Source organism: Lactuca serriola, chromosome 7, assembly GCF_051521515.1.
Source record: "Lactuca serriola cultivar US96UC23 chromosome 7, Lser_US96UC23_V15, whole genome shotgun sequence".
Lineage (NCBI taxonomy): Eukaryota > Viridiplantae > Streptophyta > Magnoliopsida > Asterales > Asteraceae > Lactuca > Lactuca serriola.
Window position 1 is genome coordinate 56908870 of NC_136414.1, and position 20573 is coordinate 56929442.

The window sequence follows — 20573 nt, forward strand, 5'->3', positions numbered from 1 at the left end:
CATTTGTTACGTTACCACATGAAGTCATCCGCCCCCGAACGTTTCCGCCGTTCAGGTTTGGGGGTGTGACAGTGTCTAAACACTTTAGCCATCTATAAGCCAATTCATGACAATCTTGATTCATACCTACTTCCAAAGTATGATTGACTATGGAGAGTTTGAATAACCTAGTTATCCGGGAAGTCAAAACATGCAAAGTGAAACACAAGAATAATACTAATCCTATATGGCCCCAAGCACCTTTGAGAGTAAATAAAACACCTTTTATTTAAACACCATATTGATTACTTATTATTCATTGTATAATGTTTCTAATAATCAACTTAATACTTGAACTGAAACAATAGTCTTGCCATGCTCCAAGCATGTACACTATGTTTGTCCAAACAATAGTTATACCATACTCCATGTATGCACACTAAGTTTGTATATGATCCTTACTTTGTGAAATAGACCAATTGAACATGATTCCAATGATGCTCATTTCACAATCCCAAATCCTTACCGCAAATGTGCGAATACAATATTCAATTCCATTTACTGAAATCTGTTAGATTCTAAACTTATATGCATTGATCCTGTTGTAATGACTATGCATAAAAGTCACAAAGACATGGCAACAAACATTTACAAAGTATTCCAATGGAGAGCAATTCCATGGAAACGAAGTCTCAAATTCAAAGTACATTCCTTTGAACATCCTTTTTGCATTAAGTTTTCTAATTTCACACAGATTTAATGAATAACTTCCACCTATGGAAACATTTCCACATTCCCATTTTGATTATCACTTATGAGCAAGAGTTGATTCGTTTCAGAATATGTCAATATGGTCCTTCTAAAATTAACGCTATACTTCCAATTGTCCATGAGCAACCCATCTTTGGTAAACCTCAGATTGTCCTCGACAATTGCTTAATCATTTTAGTCATATCCAATTCTAGACCTTTTCCCCTCTAAATTCCCTAGGCATTTGGAAAATTTAGAAAGGATAAATATTATAGAACACGTAATCGATCTTATACCCGAAGCATATGGGACATGATTCATGATGTCTCACATAAAGACATGATCCTAGACCAGCCTTTTGCTACAATATTGTTTTTATTTGCCATGTTTTCATAATTCGACTATGAAGAGGGATGCCGTAATCATAATCCAATTTTGAGAATGCAATATATATAGAATTTCCTTATGTTGAACCATTCCAACATAAAATTCATATATATATCCTTGACTAAAGATGATTAAAAACTCAATCTAAACTTTTAGAATTGAAATGAAGTATAATATCCTCTCCCTTAGTTATAGCAAAACAACTTTTCCCAATTGAAACTCTGGGTTTCTATAATTAACATTGCTAACTTGCAACACTTATCATAATTGATTATGCTCCCACTAGCATAATAATTACTATCTTACCGGCATAACACTTATGCTCCCACTAGCTCTGACACGTACTCAGAAATCAACTAGACTTCTAGAAATCAATACTTTGTTGACTTTCTTACCAAAGTTCAGATTTCTGATACGAGATGCTTTGATAAAACTTTATCAAAATCATACACCTTTCCTTAGATAGCTCACACGAGAGTAAGGAATGCACCCGAGCATTACTATGGGTTCCATATTACTGCGGAAGGTGATACACTTATTAGTGATGAGACACTAGTAGGTCTGGATGAACCTAACAGTTACGCGGAAGCCATGGCAGGCCCTGAGTCTGTTAAATGGAAAGAGGCAATGGACAGCGACATACAATCCATGTATGACAATCAAGTTTGGAACTTGGTTGAGAATGTACCATGTCGTAAGACTGTAGGGTGCAAATGAATCTTCAAGAAGAAGACCGACATGGATGGTAATGTACACACTTATAAGGCACAACTGGTTGCAAAAGGATTCTCTCAAACTCCAGGATTGGATTATGATGAGACCTTTTCTCCAATAGCCAAGATTAAGTCTATTAGGGTTATGTTAGCCATAGTTGCATTTCATGACTATGAAATATGGCAAATGGATGTCAAAACCGCTTTCCTTAATGGAAAGTTGACTGAAGATGTTTACATGACTCAGCCAGAAGGTTTTGTTAGCAATGAGTACCCTAATCGAGTGTGGAAGCTTGAGAAATCCATTTATGGATTAAAGCAAGCAACTTGTAGATGGAATCTTTGCTTTGATGAGAAAGTCAAGGAATTTGGCTTTTCTAGGAGTGAAGATGAATCTTGTGTGTATGTCAATGCTAGTGGGAGTATAGTTAGCTTTTTGGTATTGTATGTGGATGACATACTACTCATAGGAAATGACATCCCAAATCTGCAGGAAGTCAAGTCCTGGCTTGGGAAGTGTTTCTCTATGAAGGAACTAGGAGAAGCTGCCTATATTCTAGGGATAAGGATTTTGAGAAACCGGAGTAAAAAGACTAATTGGACTTAGTCAAGGTACCTACTTGGACAAGGTGCTGAAGAGATTCAGCATGCAGAACTCCAAGAAAGGAGAGTTACCTATCCAGAGTAATGCCAGATTGAGTAAAGCTCAGAGCCCAAGTATTGATGCTGAGATAGCAGAAATGAGTCAAGTACCTTATGCTTCGGCTGTAGGATCGATCATGTATGCTATGACGTGTACTCGACCTGATGTAGCCTTTGCCTTGAGCATGGTTAGCAGGTATCAGGGGAATCCTGGCAAGGCACACTGGACTGCGGTAAAGAATTTCCTCAAGTACCTATAGAGGACTAAGGACTGGGTCCTTACCCTCGGCGGGAGTGATGACTTGAGAGTTGTAGGGTATAGTGATGCTGGCTTCCAGACTGATAGGGATAATTTCTGCTCTCAGTCGGGCTGGGTCTTTACCCTAAACGGAGGAACAATCACTTGGAAGAGTTCCAAGCAGGAGACAGTGGCTGATTCCTCTTGTGAATCAGAGTATATAGCAGCAAGCGAAGCAGCAAAGGAGGCAATATGGCTGAATAACTTCATTGGAGACCTTGGAGTTGTACCAGCTATAAAGGAGCCTATGGAAATTTTATGTGATACTGAAAGTGCTGTTGCCTTAGCTAAGGAACCAAGGGATCACGGGAGATCCAGACACATCGACATAAAATATCATTTTATCAGACATCGCATAGAAGAAGGAATCCTCGTTGCAAAGAGGGTATCATCAGATGAGAACCCAGCAGATCCCCTCACGAAGGGACTGAGTAGGGCTAAGCATCTTCAGCATGCTCGGAGCATAGGGCTAAAGGATGATATAAGTTTTAGTAGTTAGATAAATTATGAAATTTGTAAGTGTAATTGACTTTTGATGATAAATAATAGTTGGTTGTTTATTTATGAGTAAAGTGTTACTATCTTTTGTCAATCATTTACTATAATTTCTTTTGCATGTTTTGACTTCCAGAATATTATGTTGTGTTTCTACATATTATTCAAATCTCCACAGTCAGTCATATGTTGGAAGTAGATATGAATTAAGGTTAAGGAAAACACTTCCTGAGTACTCATAAGTTCTGAGTACTGGAATCAACCTACGCTCACTGGAATAACTTCATGGAATTTATCTCGAGTGATCGTGAGACGGTAATATCACATAAGTCTTCAAACCTAGAGATATGATTTGTTACTTATGAGTTGGTTATGCATTGATTATACGTAAACGCATTGGTAACTCGATGTTATAAAACATGCTTTTGTGTATAATTCAATGAGTAGTAGAACAAACATATGAGTCGAAGTTTATCTGTTCCTTCTTGGATTAGAAGCTGATATCTGGGCCCCTCGATGATTTTGTTTTGACCTATGTACCGGGCCCGGTCAGAACTAAATTGATGTGTTCAATTAAGTTCTTTGTCAAACAAATCGGAAATCGGGAGACAAACTGCTGGACAATAAGTAAGACATTGTTCCATGTATTTGTCCGGCTGATATCTAGAACAGAGGATTATGTGATCACTTATCTTAAATGGCGTATCAATATTTTCTCGGTTCCGAGAAACCTTGAAAGAGTTACGATTGCTGATCGGTTCCTGAAGTATTACAGTTATAATTATTAGACTTATCCAAGTGGGAGACTGTTAGATAAGGTGTCTAAGTCCATAACTATTTCTGGTATGTACTTGACCCAACCCGGCATGGTCCATTGGGTTGCATGGCATCATGCAATTGAATAAACTAAATGAGAGAAATAACACTTATGGTTTATTAATATATTATAAGTTCTAATATATTAATAATATTATTTAATTAGTTTTGATCAAGAACTAATTTAGAATTAATTAAGTGATCAAAAGATAACTAATTAGATATATGGGTAGATTATGTAAATCTTCCATATCTTATATAGTGGGCTAAGAGGCTCCATGGATTGTCAAGTTGGGTTCCACCCATAGGATGCTCCATGGATGCTCCATGGAGTTAACCCATGGATCAAGAAATGAAGAGTCATGTTACATTAGGGTTTACCTAATGCAACACACTATGTAAGCAATGTGTTTCTCCCCAAAATCGGCTACACTAACTAGAAGAAGAGGGCTTGGCCGATTTTGCAAGTGTTAGAGTTTTCTCTCAAGTTTGTTCATTGCATTTGGTGTTGTGTGAAGCATTTGAGGCATTACACTTGAGGTGCTAGGCTCACAGGGTTTTAAGGAATACTTTCAACAACAAGGTATGTAGTTCTATCTTTCATTCAAAGAAAATTTTTCCCCATGTATGCTAGATAGGAACATAACCTTGGAAATCAACTTTGCATGATAATTAGACAAACAAAGATCCAAGGTTATTAGGGTTGCATGTACACTTAGGAAGTGTTAGAATGCTCAAATCCCATCAGTCATAACCATAATCATAAGACAAGGTTAGTGGCAAATGCAAATTCAAATGGACTGAACCTTTTCAATCTTAATTTCTTGCCACCTGGTAGCATAATTCCCACCATTGCTTCTGGTTTGTTATGTAAACTATTGTGAACTCATAGAATTGACAAGCATAGTCAACTTTTACTGGAATAGACACAGAAATAAGAATATATCAGCACGATAGGTTATAGACCTCAAGTCATGGGCTAGTGACTAACAAAACTCTTGATCAGTTCTTGAAACCAACTCAATACTCCCACTGTCCTCTTGACCTATAAGATTCTCTTTGTCAAGAACCATTCCTTGACAAAACAAATATTCAAGAGTTAGTGTCGATTCTTATCAAGTTAAATACTTCTCACAATTGGTCTTATTTGGTCTTTGTTTTATCCAAAACATCACAACTTACCAATCTCAAATGTACAAGAATAGGAAACATCTTACTCTACATTTGACAAGTGTTATGAACTTCCTAAAGATTAAGTCACTCAAGTTACAATCTTGGAGTATAACTCTAAGATTTGATTTTTGGAACGAAGTATGATTTATCTTTTGATTAAACCATTTCCACAATTCACAATTCCTCTCCTTAGCCAACAATTACACTAAGGTGTCCTTAGAAGATCAATTGTCATATGGTTACATAGTCACTAAGATAATCATAAAACAAGATACACAAGTACTCTCCCATCTCTTCAGATTTGAGAAAATTTTATCTTTCTACCTTATTTGATTCTTCTTATTCATTCTACCATACATTGAAACTTTTCCATTGTTTCAGAATTACACTTAAACTTCTAAGCATAATCATATTTACTAAACTTTAGTAAATCATAACGAATAATATTATCAACCTTTGTGGTGGACCTGACTAGTGCACAACCTAATGTACCCGATCCTTTAGTCCTTCGATTAACTCACATGCGGATGTGAACAATGAATTAGTCATAATTTTTCCAAGGATGTAAATTCTCATTGATCATACTATACAACTTGCATGATTTCCAAGTTTCTATCCAACATAAACCTTGGGTGATGAGAATATTTCCTTATTTGGTAAATTATGACACTACCACAAATGAAAGAATCGAATCCATTTACCAATATTGCTTATCAATGGAAACATATAAACAACAATTTTTTTCACAAATGCCATTGTAAGGGTACCAAAAAAAACAAAAAATTTCTTTTATTTTAAAACTTGCGGAAAAACTTATCCTTACAATGCAATTACATATGAGCACTTGTTGTTATCTATTCCTAAGCAATATTTCATAACTCTTATGCAGCGGCTCAAAATTCTGGTCATCGAACCATGCGATCAGAATCAGCACACTCTTTCTTTAAGCTTCCTTTGATTCTTCCAAAACATCAAAATGCAATTACATTGCATTATGTATTAAGAATCTCCAAGCAGGATCTTAATAGAGTTAGATAATGGGCTTTACCTAAAGTAGAGTCAAACATTTGACTTTACTATCCTTATGGACTTTTAGGTAAATTCGGCAGCTTCGCAACTAATGCCCCTTCCTTTAGCAAAAGAAACATATGGAATCTTTGGAAATGGTACACGAGACTATCACAGACTTAGCCTTTCTCTTTACCATTGGGTCAAATGACTTGACCATGGCCGATCCCTTTCCATTAGGAAGAGAAAGTTATTATGGACTTCTAGTGTTATCATTGTTAATGTCCATGAAAGTTTGGGAAGTAGATCTTCCAATCTAATTTGCTTTACCAATGCTCCAAATCATTACTGACTCAGCATCATCAAGCAAATAGGTAAGATCATTAAGGGTCATGTCGTGATCTGTCATAAGGGAGTGATGTGACATCCCCAAAATCACGGCCAGAAAAGACCGATTTGTTTATGCTTTATAAAAATCAGAGTACTTCTTTAATAAAAGTGTCGCGGAATTTGTCCCTAGAAAAACATGATAAATACGTTATTAAAACATTTTCGAAGAAACGTATTTTATTCATTTTAAAACGTTTGGGATGTCATCGTCAATACAGGAACATAAGCATAAACAGAACTTACATTCATTTACACTAATGATTTACATCTCCTTTATTCTCTCAGTGAATTATGTCTTCGTATTGATACCTGTGATAAAAAGAAAACTGAGTGGGTCAGGCTTGGGAGCCTGGTGAGCATATAAGGTTTTCAACCCACAATAATACATTTATTATATTCAATTACCAACAATCGACCCAAATACCCATCCCCATTATCTTCCTTAAGGTTTTACCCTAAGAATCGATTATACTTTCTTTATTCATTCCTAAGGGTTTACCTGAGGAACTGGCTCACAGTCCATTTGCTACCACGGTTCATACAATAGGTACTACGTCGCATAGTCACCAGGGTTCATACAATTGGCACTACGTCTCATAGTCACCAGGGCTTACACAATAGGCACTACGTCTCATAGTCACCTGGGTTCATACAATTGGCACTACGTCTCATAGTCACCTGGGTTCATACAATTGGCACTACGTCTCATAGTCACCTGGGTTCATACAATTGGCACTACGTCTCATAGTCACCTGGGTTCATGCAATTGGCACTACGTCTCATAGTCACCTGGGTTCATACAATTGGCACTATGTCTCATAGTCACCTGGGTTCATACAATTGACACATCGTCACCAGAGTTTATCAAATAGGCACAAAGTCACATCGTCACCAACTATTCCATCTACCCATGTTCTACCCAACATTTTTATAGATATAAATACAAACACAATTTAAATCTTTTAACACCCGTATAAAAACATCAATTCCAAATCTATCTCAAATAGATATATAACACCTAGCATGTATTTCATAGCTAATACTTTATATTTATGTATTAGAAGAAAGTGCTATGCACTCACGCATATAAACAACAATATATATATATATATATGTATACACATAACACGTATTTTATAAAATACTTCATATTTATGTGTAAGAGGAAAGTGACTATACACTCACTTGCTCAGAAGATGATCCGACAGCACTACGGCTTGCAGATGTAGCGCCTCTCCGCAGATCTGGAAGATCTTCACAAAAACCGGGCTCCTCGCGGGCAGGGCTTCGGCTCGGGAATAACGCTCTTCGGGATTCACGGGGCTTCGGATCTCGCTTCGGGGCTCGGGAATAATACCGGGCCTTCGGGGTATAAATGGTACGCAAATCGAGGCAAAAGATGAGAGAAGATGAAGAATTTGTAAAAGAAAAGAAGCTGGCCTCGCATCCCCTTTTATAGTTGCTGACCCTCGCACGTACGCGGGGCGTAACTTCGGGGTACGCGGGGCGTACTCTTCGGAGGTCGTCAGCGCTTACGTCATCGGCCCTCATACGTCATTGCATACGACTCTCGACTCCGTAGAACTCGAGTGCCCTACGCTGTACGCAGGGCGTACAGCAGTATGCGGTGCGTACTTCGGATGGACCGACTGATCTTCCTTCGGATAATATCGTATGTTAATTAAAAATAAATATTAAATATTTATTAAACTTCAAAAATTCATATCTCCTTCATAAGAACTCCGTTTTCAACGTTCTTTATATCCACGCGAAGGTGAGACTACGCTCTACAACTTTCATTTAGACTCCGTCGGCCAATTTTGACTTTTATTTTTATTAATTATTTTTAGGAGGTCGGGACAGAAAATTTCGTTATAAATTCATAACTTCTTCGTCCGACGTCCATTCTCGCCTAACTTTTCATCGTTTCGCTACTAACAACGAGATCTTCGATTCTCATTTAGATTGTTTCGGCTAAAAACCGCTCGATCTCAAATCGAGTATTCGGGCTGCATACTGCCACGTCGAAACTTCAGAAAATCATAACTTCCTCATACGAAGTCAGATTTGGGCGTTCCTTTTATGCACGCTCTCAGTTTAATGAAATCTACGACTTTCGTTTAGATCGCTAAGGCTAAATATCGCTCTAACTTAAATTCATATTTTACGTCACTCGGCGTCGTGCCCAATCTAGTCTTTGCTTAACTCTATGGCTTTCTTGACCGCAGAAGATGCCCAATCTAGTCTCTGCTTAGCATACTATGTTGTACTTTCAATCGTAACCTTCAAGTTACCAAATAAGTCCTTTATTGTGGACTCCTTCTTCTTCTCAGGATAAATACTTTCATTTATCTATTGTAACAAACCGATGGGTCGTGCTCTACTGACCTCTCATCGCACGATGCAACGCTTAGACTCGGTCTTTAGTAAAGTTATATTTCATTAATGGAATATACCTTCCTTCATATTCTAATGTGATATAATCACATTTCAGCATGTAGCATTTCTACCTGCAAACTTCTTTTAACAACGAGAGCGACACTATCAATCGCATTAACTTCAACCTTCTGACTTAAGTCAGATGTTACATCTAACTTGGTCCTCTAGACCACGTAACATACTCCTCGTAGTCGAACTCAAATTTAAATATGACCGCTAGGGTCGGAATAAGAACCATCTTACTAGTCATTACCGAAACAATGGTAATGACATACTAGAATAAAGTGGAATCAATCACTAGCTTCTTGGTAACCTTGTGACTTTCCCTGATCCAAGTGCGAGTCCTGTGCTTCCGGTAGTATATGCATCTACTACCTTTCACACCTACTCATACTCGTCCCAAGTATTGTCTCTTAGTCGAACCAAGTCACTATACAAAAAAAAAAATCACACAATCATTTAACACATCAGGTACTAAAACCATAAATATCACATAAATATCAAAACTAGGGTTTACAATATAACTTGAAATGATTACACAAAAGCTCAAGTTCACCCTATACTATGCCTTTAATTGGCTATATCATAAGTTGATCCTTGGATATAAATTCCTCATTCTTGATTTGCTTCGTCGAGGATCATGTGGAATGCCTTTGGCTGTGGTGGTGCGTTTTTCTTTGGGCAGTCTCTAGAAATATGCCCTTCCTCGTTACATCCGTAGCACACCCTTTTGTTGGATGCACACTTGTTGGCGTAATGCCCCGTCTTCCCACATTTGTAGCAAGTCATATCCTCGCTACACTTCCCGAAGTGTTTCTTTTTACACTTCTCGCACCACTTAGCTTCATCTCTCCCTCCATATTTCGAGAATTTGGTTTCTTTGTTGATTATTGAAGATCCTTCATGTTTCCTTTTCTCTCCAACTTCAGCTCTCTCCAGACCCTTTTCTTTTACTTGGGTTTCAATATTTTTGGCTGCCCAGATGGCGGCTTTCAAAGTGGTTGCTTGCTTGACTATCGGACCAAAGTCCGCTGGTAATCCATTGGCAAACTTGTTGAGCTTGGAAAGTTCAGTTGGAACTAGGTATGGAATAAGCTTCATCTTTTCCGTAAAGCTTGTAGCATATTCAGTGATGCTCAATTTTCCCTTCTTCAGATTCTGGAACTCGTTGTTGATTTCCAGGAGATCCTGCTCAGAGCAGTATTGCATTCTCAATTGTACCACGAACTCCTCCCAAGACATCTTGCTAGCTTCCCCCTTGGGCATCGAACCGGCCAGTAACTTCCACCAGCTCAGTACTCCAGATTTTAATAGTGGAATTGCAAGAGCGGTCTTCTGCTTGTTGCTGCATTCGCAACTTTCAAACATAGTCTCCATTTCGGAGACCCAGTCCATAACTCGCACCGGCGTCGGGCTTCCGGATAGACATGGTGGTTTGGATGCCATGAAATCCTTATACTTGCACCCACGACCATCATTTCCTTCATACTGGTTATTGCGTCTAACCACTGGTTGTTCGACTTGACCAACGATCCCACTAAAGTTTTCTCCTTCAGACTGCCCTCCATTCTCCTCGGGCTCTTCTGCTTGAATTGACGGTTCTTTACGATTCTGCCTAAGCAGGCGTCTTGTTTCTTCCATCTGACGATCCAACATCATTTGGATCATCATTTGTACACCAGCCATTGTTATCGGCTCAGGTGCATCAGCTACGACAGGTACTTGTTGAATTACAGGCGGTTGATTCCTGTTTTCATCAGCATTTCCAACTCCACTTCTTGTTCTCACCATTTTTGATCTACACACCGAATAATTTCACCTTATTACTCCCAACGATTACATGCTAGTTCTAATATCGTATACGTACGCTTAGAATCCTAAACACATAAACCTTTAGATCCGGTTGGCAGCAAACCGTAGATCCGAACAACAATATCATATATGGCAACATATAACATTTAGCACATAAAAGTATTTTAGGCAATTTTCCTAAAATAAACTAGTGCTCGTGTCTAAAATTTATCAGACACACATCTCACAATCTCCACTTAGCATCTTAAGTTTAAGTCTAGAAATCCTACAAATTCCTAGTTCGCTTAAACTAATGCTCTGATACCAACTGTGACATCCCCAAAATCACGGCCAGAAAAGACCGATTTGTTTATGCTTTATAAAAATCAGAGTACTTCTTTAATAAAAGTGTCGCGGAATTTGTCCCTAGAAAAACATGATAAATACGTTATTAAAACATTTTCGAAGAAACGTATTTTATTCATTTTAAAACGTTTGGGATGTCATCGTCAATACAGGAACATAAGCATAAACAGAACTTACATTCATTTACACTAATGATTTACATCTCCTTTATTCTCTCAGTGAATTATGTCTTCGTATTGATACCTGTGATAAAAAGAAAACTGAGTGGGTCAGGCTTGGGAGCCTGGTGAGCATATAGGGTTTTCAACCCACAATAATACATTTATTATATTCAGTTACCAACAATCGACCCAAATACCCATCCCCATTATCTTCCTTAAGGTTTTACCCTAAGAATCGATTATACTTTCTTTATTCATTCCTAAGGGTTTACCTGAGGAACTGGCTCACAGTCCATTTGCTACCACGGTTCATACAATAGGTACTACGTCGCATAGTCACCAGGGTTCATACAATTGGCACTACGTCTCATAGTCACCAGGGCTTACACAATAGGCACTACGTCTCATAGTCACCTGGGTTCATACAATTGGCACTACGTCTCATAGTCACCTGGGTTCATACAATTGGCACTACGTCTCATAGTCACCTGGGTTCATACAATTGGCACTACGTCTCATAGTCACCTGGGTTCATACAATTGGCACTACGTCTCATAGTCACCTGGGTTCATACAATTGGCACATCGTCACCAGAGTTTATCAAATAGGCACAAAGTCACATCGTCACCAACTATTCCATCTACCCATGTTCTACCCAACATTTTTATAGATATAAATACAAACACAATTTAAATCTTTTAACACCCGTATAAAAACATCAATTCCAAATCCATCTCAAATAGATATATAACACCTAGCACGTATTTCATAGCTAATACTTTATATTTATGTATTAGAAGAAAGTGCTATGCACTCACGCATATAAACAACAATATATATATGTATACACATAACACGTATTTTATAAAATACTTCATATTTATGTGTAAGATGAAAGTGACTATACACTCACTTGCTTAGAAGATGATCCGACAGCACTACGGCTTGCAGATGTAGCGCCTCTCCGCAGATCTGGAAGATCTTCACAAAAACCGGGCTCCTCGCGGGCAGGGCTTCGGCTCGGGAATAACGCTCTTCGGGATTCTCGGGGCTTCGGATCTCGCTTCGGGGCTCGGGAATAATACCGGGGCTTCGGGGTATAAATGGTACGCAAATCGAGGCAAAAGATGAGAGAAGATGAAGAATTTGTAAAAGAAAAGAAGCTGGCCTCGCATCCCCTTTTATAGTTGCTGACCCTCGCACGTACGCGGGGCGTACTCTTCGGAGGTCGTCAGCGCTTACGTCATCGGCCCTCATACGTCATTGCATACGACTCTCGACTCCGTAGAACTCGAGTGCCCTACGTTGTACGCGGGGCGTACAGCAGTACGCGGTGCGTACTTCGGATGGACCGACTGATCTTCCTTCGGATAATATCGTATGTTAATTAAAAATAAATATTAAATATTTATTAAACTTCAAAAATTCATATCTCCTTCATACGAACTCCGTTTTCGACGTTCTTTATATCCACGCGAAGGTGAGACTACGCTCTACAACTTTCATTTAGACTCCGTCGGCCAATTTTGACTTTTATTTTTATTAATTATTTTTAGGAGGCCGGGACAGGAAATTTCGTTATAAATTCATAACTTCTTCGTCCGACGTCCATTCTCGCCTAACTTTTCATCGTTTCGCTACTAACAACGAGATCTTCGATTCTCATTTAGATTGTTTCGGCTAAAAACCGCTCGATCTCAAATCGAGTATTCGGGCTGCATACTGCCACGTCGAAACTTCAGAAAAATCATAACTTCCTCATACGAAGTCAGATTTGGGCGTTCCTTTTATGCACGCTCTCAGTTTAACGAAATCTACGACTTTCGTTTAGATCGCTAAGGCTAAATATCGCTCTAACTTAAATTCATATTTTACGTCATTCGGCGTCGTGCCGGTTCTGTCGCGAAACTTCGACAGGTCATAACTTCTTCGTTATAACTCAGATTTTGGCGTTCTTTACATGTACGAAATCCTTGTAACATATACTATAACCTAGTTAAGATTATTCATTCTAAATAATCTTCTATCAGAAACTCATTTTTGACGCTTATCGTCTTTAAATTGACTAGCCCTGATCTACGGGCGTTACAATTCTAAAAGTGGGTTAGATCTGATCCCACATCGGCTCGGAAGGAGAACTAAGCATTCCTTATAAGGGGTGTGGATACCTTCCCTATCACAACGCGTTTTAAAGCCGTGAGGGCAGTAGATCCCATAAGAACTCTGCAGTTAAGCGTGCTCGGGCGGGAGTAGTACCAGGATGGGTGACCCCCTGGGAAGTCCTCGCGCCGAGTGGCCCAAAGCGGACAATATTGTGATACGTGCCAGAGGGGGATGTTACAAATGGTATCAGAGCCAGGGCACGGGTCGATGTGTTCGACGGGGACATCGAACCCTATAATGGGGGTGAAAGTGGGTTAGATCTGATCCCACATCGGCTCGGAAGGAGAACTAAGCATTCCTTATAAGGGGTGTGGATACCTTCCCTATCACAACGCGTTTTAAAGCCGTGAGGGCAGCAGATCCCATAAGAACTCTGCAGTTAAGCGTGCTCGGGCGGGAGTAGTACCAGGATAGGTGACCCCCTGGGAAGTCCTCGCGCCGAGTGGCCCAAAGCGGACAATATTGTGATACGTGCCAGAGGGGGATGTTACAAGTGACTGAAGAACTAAATCAACAGCCAGCTACCTCGAGACTTTGACACCCGACTCTCCCGGCTTGTCAATATGTGACTTAACCTCTAAGATGTAAGCACATATATACTTTGCTTGCCAATAGGGATTGAGTGACTTAGAACTTATCAAGTCTTGAAACTTGTGGGATAGAGAGAATTATTGAAGGAGGTTGAGGAAATGAAGTATGATTTCCAGTCCCATTAGTGCTCAATAAAGGGATTAGTCTTTCACCTTGATTGCCTTTTGGGATATCATCTTCATTAGGAAGCTTGTTCCTAAAGATTTGGGAAGACCATAGATGTCTGAAGGAGACATCCATAAGGGAGAAATTCAAGTTAGTTGATTTAAACTCCTTAACATAACACCTAATATGAGATATTAAGGATAGGACCCAACAAACTATTTTATAACTTGGATGAGGGATGCCGCAATCCAAGCTATAGAATATTTGAAGGTAGGTAAATGACGATTTACCAATTTCCACCATGAAAAACGAAATTACTCATTAAGTTTTAATTGGATTTGAAACTCCTAGATCTTTTGAGATACATTGAACTTTCAATGGCATGTTTGAATCTTGATTGTGCCCTCTCAAGTTTGTGACTGGGATGCCGAGGATCACAAACAAGGTGTGGATAACCATGCAAATTGACTTGGTACCCTTAATTTTATCACCTAATCGATGTTTCCGTTAACCACACACGCTCCACCGATCTATCATAAAACTGAAGTCACCCCCTTTGCCACACATTGTCAGTCCCATGTTAGTGTGCCGGTTAACCACACACGCTCCACTAACGACTTAACAAAGGTGCAAAATGTAATTTCATGGGTTAGCACCATTTCACATTTTCCTAAGTAACTAAGATTGGGAATTTATAAGTGTTTAGTTACTTAGTATTTATCATTATACTTTTAATGAAGGGAGAATTATAGTCCTTTCGTACCCGTTCGGCTAACGACCCTCCACCATGCAAATTAGTGTGGTACACTCAATGTTACAACCACCTAATCAATGTGTCGGTTAACCACACACACTCCACTGATCTATGATTAACATCAAGCTACCATTTTCCATGCACTATCAGTCCCAGATTAGTGTGTTGGTTAACCACACACGCTCCACTAACGACTTAACAAGGTGCAAAGTGCAATTTCATGGGGTAGCACCAAATTCACATTTTCCAAAGTAATTAAGATTGGGAATTTATAAGTGTTTAGTCACTTATTATTTCATTATAATATTCATGAGAATTTAAATGTCCTTTCAAACCCATTCGGCTAACAACCCTCCACCAGTCAAGGAAGCGGTGGGTGAGAGTGGACACTCATTAAACTGCCAGTTTATAGGCAGTAACCTTATACCCCCCTTATAGACTGGCTTCGTGAATGAGTATTACTAACGGTAAGATTGACTTTCTCTTATACATACATATATATATATATATATATATATATATATATATATATTATTAACTTATAATATTATAAAGTATAAGGGTTGAATTTTAACTTTTAAAATTTTAAGGGCGTAACTTGGAATTAAACTGTACATGGGGGGGTGACTTTACAAATTACAAAACTTGAGGGAAAGTTTTGAAGCTTTTCAAAACTATTCAATTTCATAACATATGAGTTTAATATAGGTTTTCAAAACTTTTAATGAAGAGACTCTTGGAAATCCATAACTTGAGGACAAGTTATGGAGGTCATAAAACAATTTATGGTGAAAAGACTTTTCAAGTTCATAACCTATGTTTTTTTAATAAAATTCATTAATGAGAACTTTCATGTAACTTGAGGACAAGTTACAAAAACACATTTTATGAATAAATTTTAGATCAATTTGGATCAAAAACAACTATCACAAACATATATAGCAATATTCATAATCTTGATTAAACTCATATGAACAAGACAATTCGAATCAAGCAATTTTCATGTAATTAGCCAAAACATTAAACTAATACAAAACATGAAACTTTTGACAATTATCTTAGAAATTTGATTAGAATGAACATTACCACATCAAAAACAGGTTTATAGGTTCAAAAACAGCTTAAGGTAATGATTCTAGTCCAATTACAACCTTAAAAGTTGAAAATATGATGTCTGGGGCTCCTACTCGTCGAGTGTATCAACCTACTCGACGAGTAGGATGATTTTGTTCATGGACTTGGCGAGTCCAGTGCCCAGATCGCCAGAAAAATCGATTTTTGCAGCATTTTTCAGCAATTTGCATCAAGTATAATTGAAAACAAGCCTAGGCTTTGATACCACTATTGGGTTTTGAGCATTCTAACACTCCTAAGTGTACATGCAACCCTAAATACCTTGGATCTATGTTTTCTCTATTATACATGAAAATATGATCTTTCCAAGGTATTCATCCTACCTAGCATAATAACATTGATTCATATGAATATATCAAGTTAGAATTACATACCTCTTTGATGTAGAGTGTCTTCATGAAGCTTGAGTGCCTAGTGCCCCAAGTGTGACACCTCAAATGGTTTACACAACATCAAGTGCATTTGGAATAACTTAGAGAGAAAATAGAACACTTCAAAATCGGCTTGCCCTCACTTGTTTAACTAGTGCCGATTTCTTCAATAATAAGATCATTATATAGTTAGTCACAATTAGGGTAAACCCTGATTGTCATGGCTTTCCATTTCCTTGGATCCATGGGTTCAAATGCACCATGGAGCATCCATGGAGAATCCTATGGGTTTTAGCCTAACTTGATAATCCATGGAGCATTAGCCCACTATATAAGTATGGATGATTTACACAATCAACCCATATATTTAATTAGTCTTCTTTTGAACACTTAATTAATTCTAGATTAATTCTTAATCAATAATAATTAAATAATCTTATTAATATATTAGAACTTATAATATATTAATAAACCTTAAGTGCCATTTCTCTCATTTTAGTCTATCCAAATGCATGATGCCATACAACCCAAATGGACCATGCCGGGTCGGGTCAAGTATATACCAATTATAGTTATGGAATTAGACACTAATCCAACAGTATGTTAGTTGTAGGTTTAATGCTTGGGAATCAATATTACATGTATAATTATAGAAAACATAGATCCAAAACATTTAGGGTTGTATGTGCAGCATAGGATGTTGTAGTATATTAAAACTCATCAGTGGTATTAGAGCCTAGGATTGTTTTCTATTATATTTTCTGCAAATGTGATTTTCAAAGTTAAAAAATTGATTTTCTGCATTCTGGACAGTGAACTCATCGAGTCCACTGGGGGACTCACCGAGTCCACTCAGAAAAAGTCCAACTCGACGAGCCCAGTTCATGTACTTGCCGAGTTGGTGCTCCAGTGGGCAGTTTTTCGAGTTTTTTTTGGCCTGTTTTGGATTAGAATTATTACCATAAAATATTTTAGTTCATAAAATTTGATTTTGTTTTTATGGTAATGATGATTCTCATCCAAATAAAAGATAATTTTCAAAGTTTCATTGTTTGTATTAGTTTATATGATTAGGCTAATTTCTTGAAACTTGTTTGATATGAATTATCTTAACTTATGAGTTTAATTAGATCATAGGCAAATTGTTTGATTTTGTTAGTCGGATTTTTTGATCTAATTGTTTTTGGTGAAATCCATAACTTGTCCTCAAGTTATGGAAAGTGAAAAGTCTCAATTTTAAATGTCATCATAAAATGGTTTTAAGTCTTCCATAACTTGTCCTCAAGTTGACATGTTATGGAGCTTGAAGAGTCTTTTACATAAATGTTTTGATGAACTCCATAACTTGTTCTCAATTTATGGAATGTCAAGAGTCTTTTCATAAAACCTATATTAAACTCATAAGTGATGGACACCAAAATTTTTTGAATAGTTCAAAACTTGTGCTCAAGTTTTGGAATTTGTAAATGCAAAGTCTCACTTTGAAACATTTAGTTCCAAACCTTAGCACTTTAAAAGTTTAAAATTTAACCCTTATACTATAATAATTTTATAGGTTTAATATATATATATATATATATATATATATATATATATATATATATATTGTGACATCCCCAAAATCTCGGCCAGAAAAGACCGATTTCATTTATGCTTTTTAAAATAATTTCAGAGTAAATCCTTTTGATTTAAAAGAGTTGCGGAATTTGTTCCCAAAACAAGATATGATAAAATAATATTTATCAAAGCATTTCATCAAGAGATGCATTTTCATTATATAATCAAAACTCGGGATGTCATGTTCCGATATAGACCATAAAGCATAAACGATAACATTACAAGTCATTCAACAAATATATACATATACAGACTTGTAAACAAAACAACTCGGTGATTCATCCATCTTATGCCCTTGCGCCACTTCCTGCAATCCAAATAAAAATGAGTGGGTCAGGCTTGGGGGCCTGGTGAGCATATAGGGTTTTCAGTCCACAATAAATAAATTATATTTAATTTCACCAACCAACAATAACCCGATTACCCATTCCCGTTTATACTCACTTTACGTCCCTAAAACAACATCTATCTAAAGGGACCTAATCTAGGATTTTCATCGGGACGGACATTACTGCTAAGGGGTTTCATCAACAATAGATATCCTAAAGGCAACCATGAGGGAGATAGAGTACACCGGTGAACACATCGTTCACAACACCTACAGGTTATGAACCTGTAAGCGTTCCACAGGACTGTCTAGAAAGAGTCTGTGGTCGTTATCCATACTCCGCTGAATAACTAGATCAACAACAACAACATCGAGGCCTCTCATCTGTTTATCACACATCAACTATCCACCCATGTTCTACCCAACATATTAGTAGATAAAAATATATATTTTTTTACATAGTTTAAAACCTGTAGAGCATTCTCATTCGATACATATTCCACATAACAGATGAGGCACACCCACATAACACGCATTTCATAGAGAATAAATCAGATCTATGAGATAGAAGAAAGTGAATATACATTCACACACATAACAACAAAATTATACACATAACACGTATTTCGTATAAAATACTTCATAATTATGCGTTACAAGAAAGTAACTACACACTCACTTGATCAGAAGATGATCAGACAACACTATGACTTGTTGAAGTAGTATTCTTCGGTAGATCTGGAAGATCTTCACAAAACTTGGCTTCTCGCGGGCAGAGCTTCGGCTCGGGAATCACACTTCTCAGGATCTTCGGGGCTTCGGGACTTGCTTCGGGGCTCGGGAATGATACCGGGGCTTCGGGATACTTCTAGCACGAAAAACGAGGCAAAACGGCAGAAAGAGAAGAGAATTTGGCAAATGGAGTCGGCTGCCCTCGCAACCCTTTTGTTGGAGGTTGAGGCCTCGCAGTACGCTGGGCGTACTGCCTTACGCGGGGGGTACTTCCTCCCAAATCGTCACTGCTTACGTATCCGAAGAACTCGAGTGCAAGCCGTGTCATGCTTCGCTGTACGCTGGGCGTACTTCGGATAAGTCCGGTGACTCCCCTTTGGATAATATCGGAATTAAAGATTAAATAATAAGTATTAATTATTTAAAAACTTCGGAAATTCATATCTTCTTCATACGAACTCCGTTTTCAACGTTCTTTATATCCAAGCGTAGATGAGACTATGCTCTACAACTTTCGTTTAGACTCCGTCGGCTAATTTTGATTTTATTTTTATTATTTATTTTTAGTAGGCCGGGACAGGAAAACTCCGTTATAAATTCATAACTTCTTCATCCGACGTCCGTTTTCGCCTATCTTTTTATCACTTTACTACTATTAACGAGATCTTTGATTCTCGTTTAGATTGTTTAGACCAACAATCACTTGATCTCGAATCGAGTATTTGGGCTGCATACTGCTAAGTCGAAACTTAGAAAAATCATAACTTCCTCATACGAAGTCAGATTTGGGCGTTCTCTTTATGCACGCTCTCGGTTTAATGAACTCTACAACTTTCACTTAGCTCACTAAGGCTAAATATCTCTCTATCTTAAATTTCACTTTTTACGTCATTCAGCGTTGCCGGTTCTGTCGCGAAACTTCGACAAGTCATAACTTCTTCGTTATAACTCGGATTTTGGCATTCTTTATATATTCGGAAACCTCATTTCAACTACTACAACGGTATACATAGATATCAGCTTTATCTAACATTTTATTTTGACGCTTATCTTTATCCTCAATTACATTAAGACACACAATTAAGCACAAACACATAATACTCAAATAATACACTTTTATTATTTCAAAACGGGTTACAAAGGTTAACCTGGACTATTATATCAACATTAATGACAAGCCTAGAAACACAGGCGTTACAATTCTCTCCACCTTAGAATGATTTCGTCCCCGGAATCACACATCAACAAACAAATGCGGATAGCGACCCATCATGTCATTCTCCGTCTCCCAGGCGAGATTCGGCTCATTCGTCTGTTTCCATTGGACAAGCACTAACTCGATCATCTTGCGTCGCAACTTCTTAGTCTTT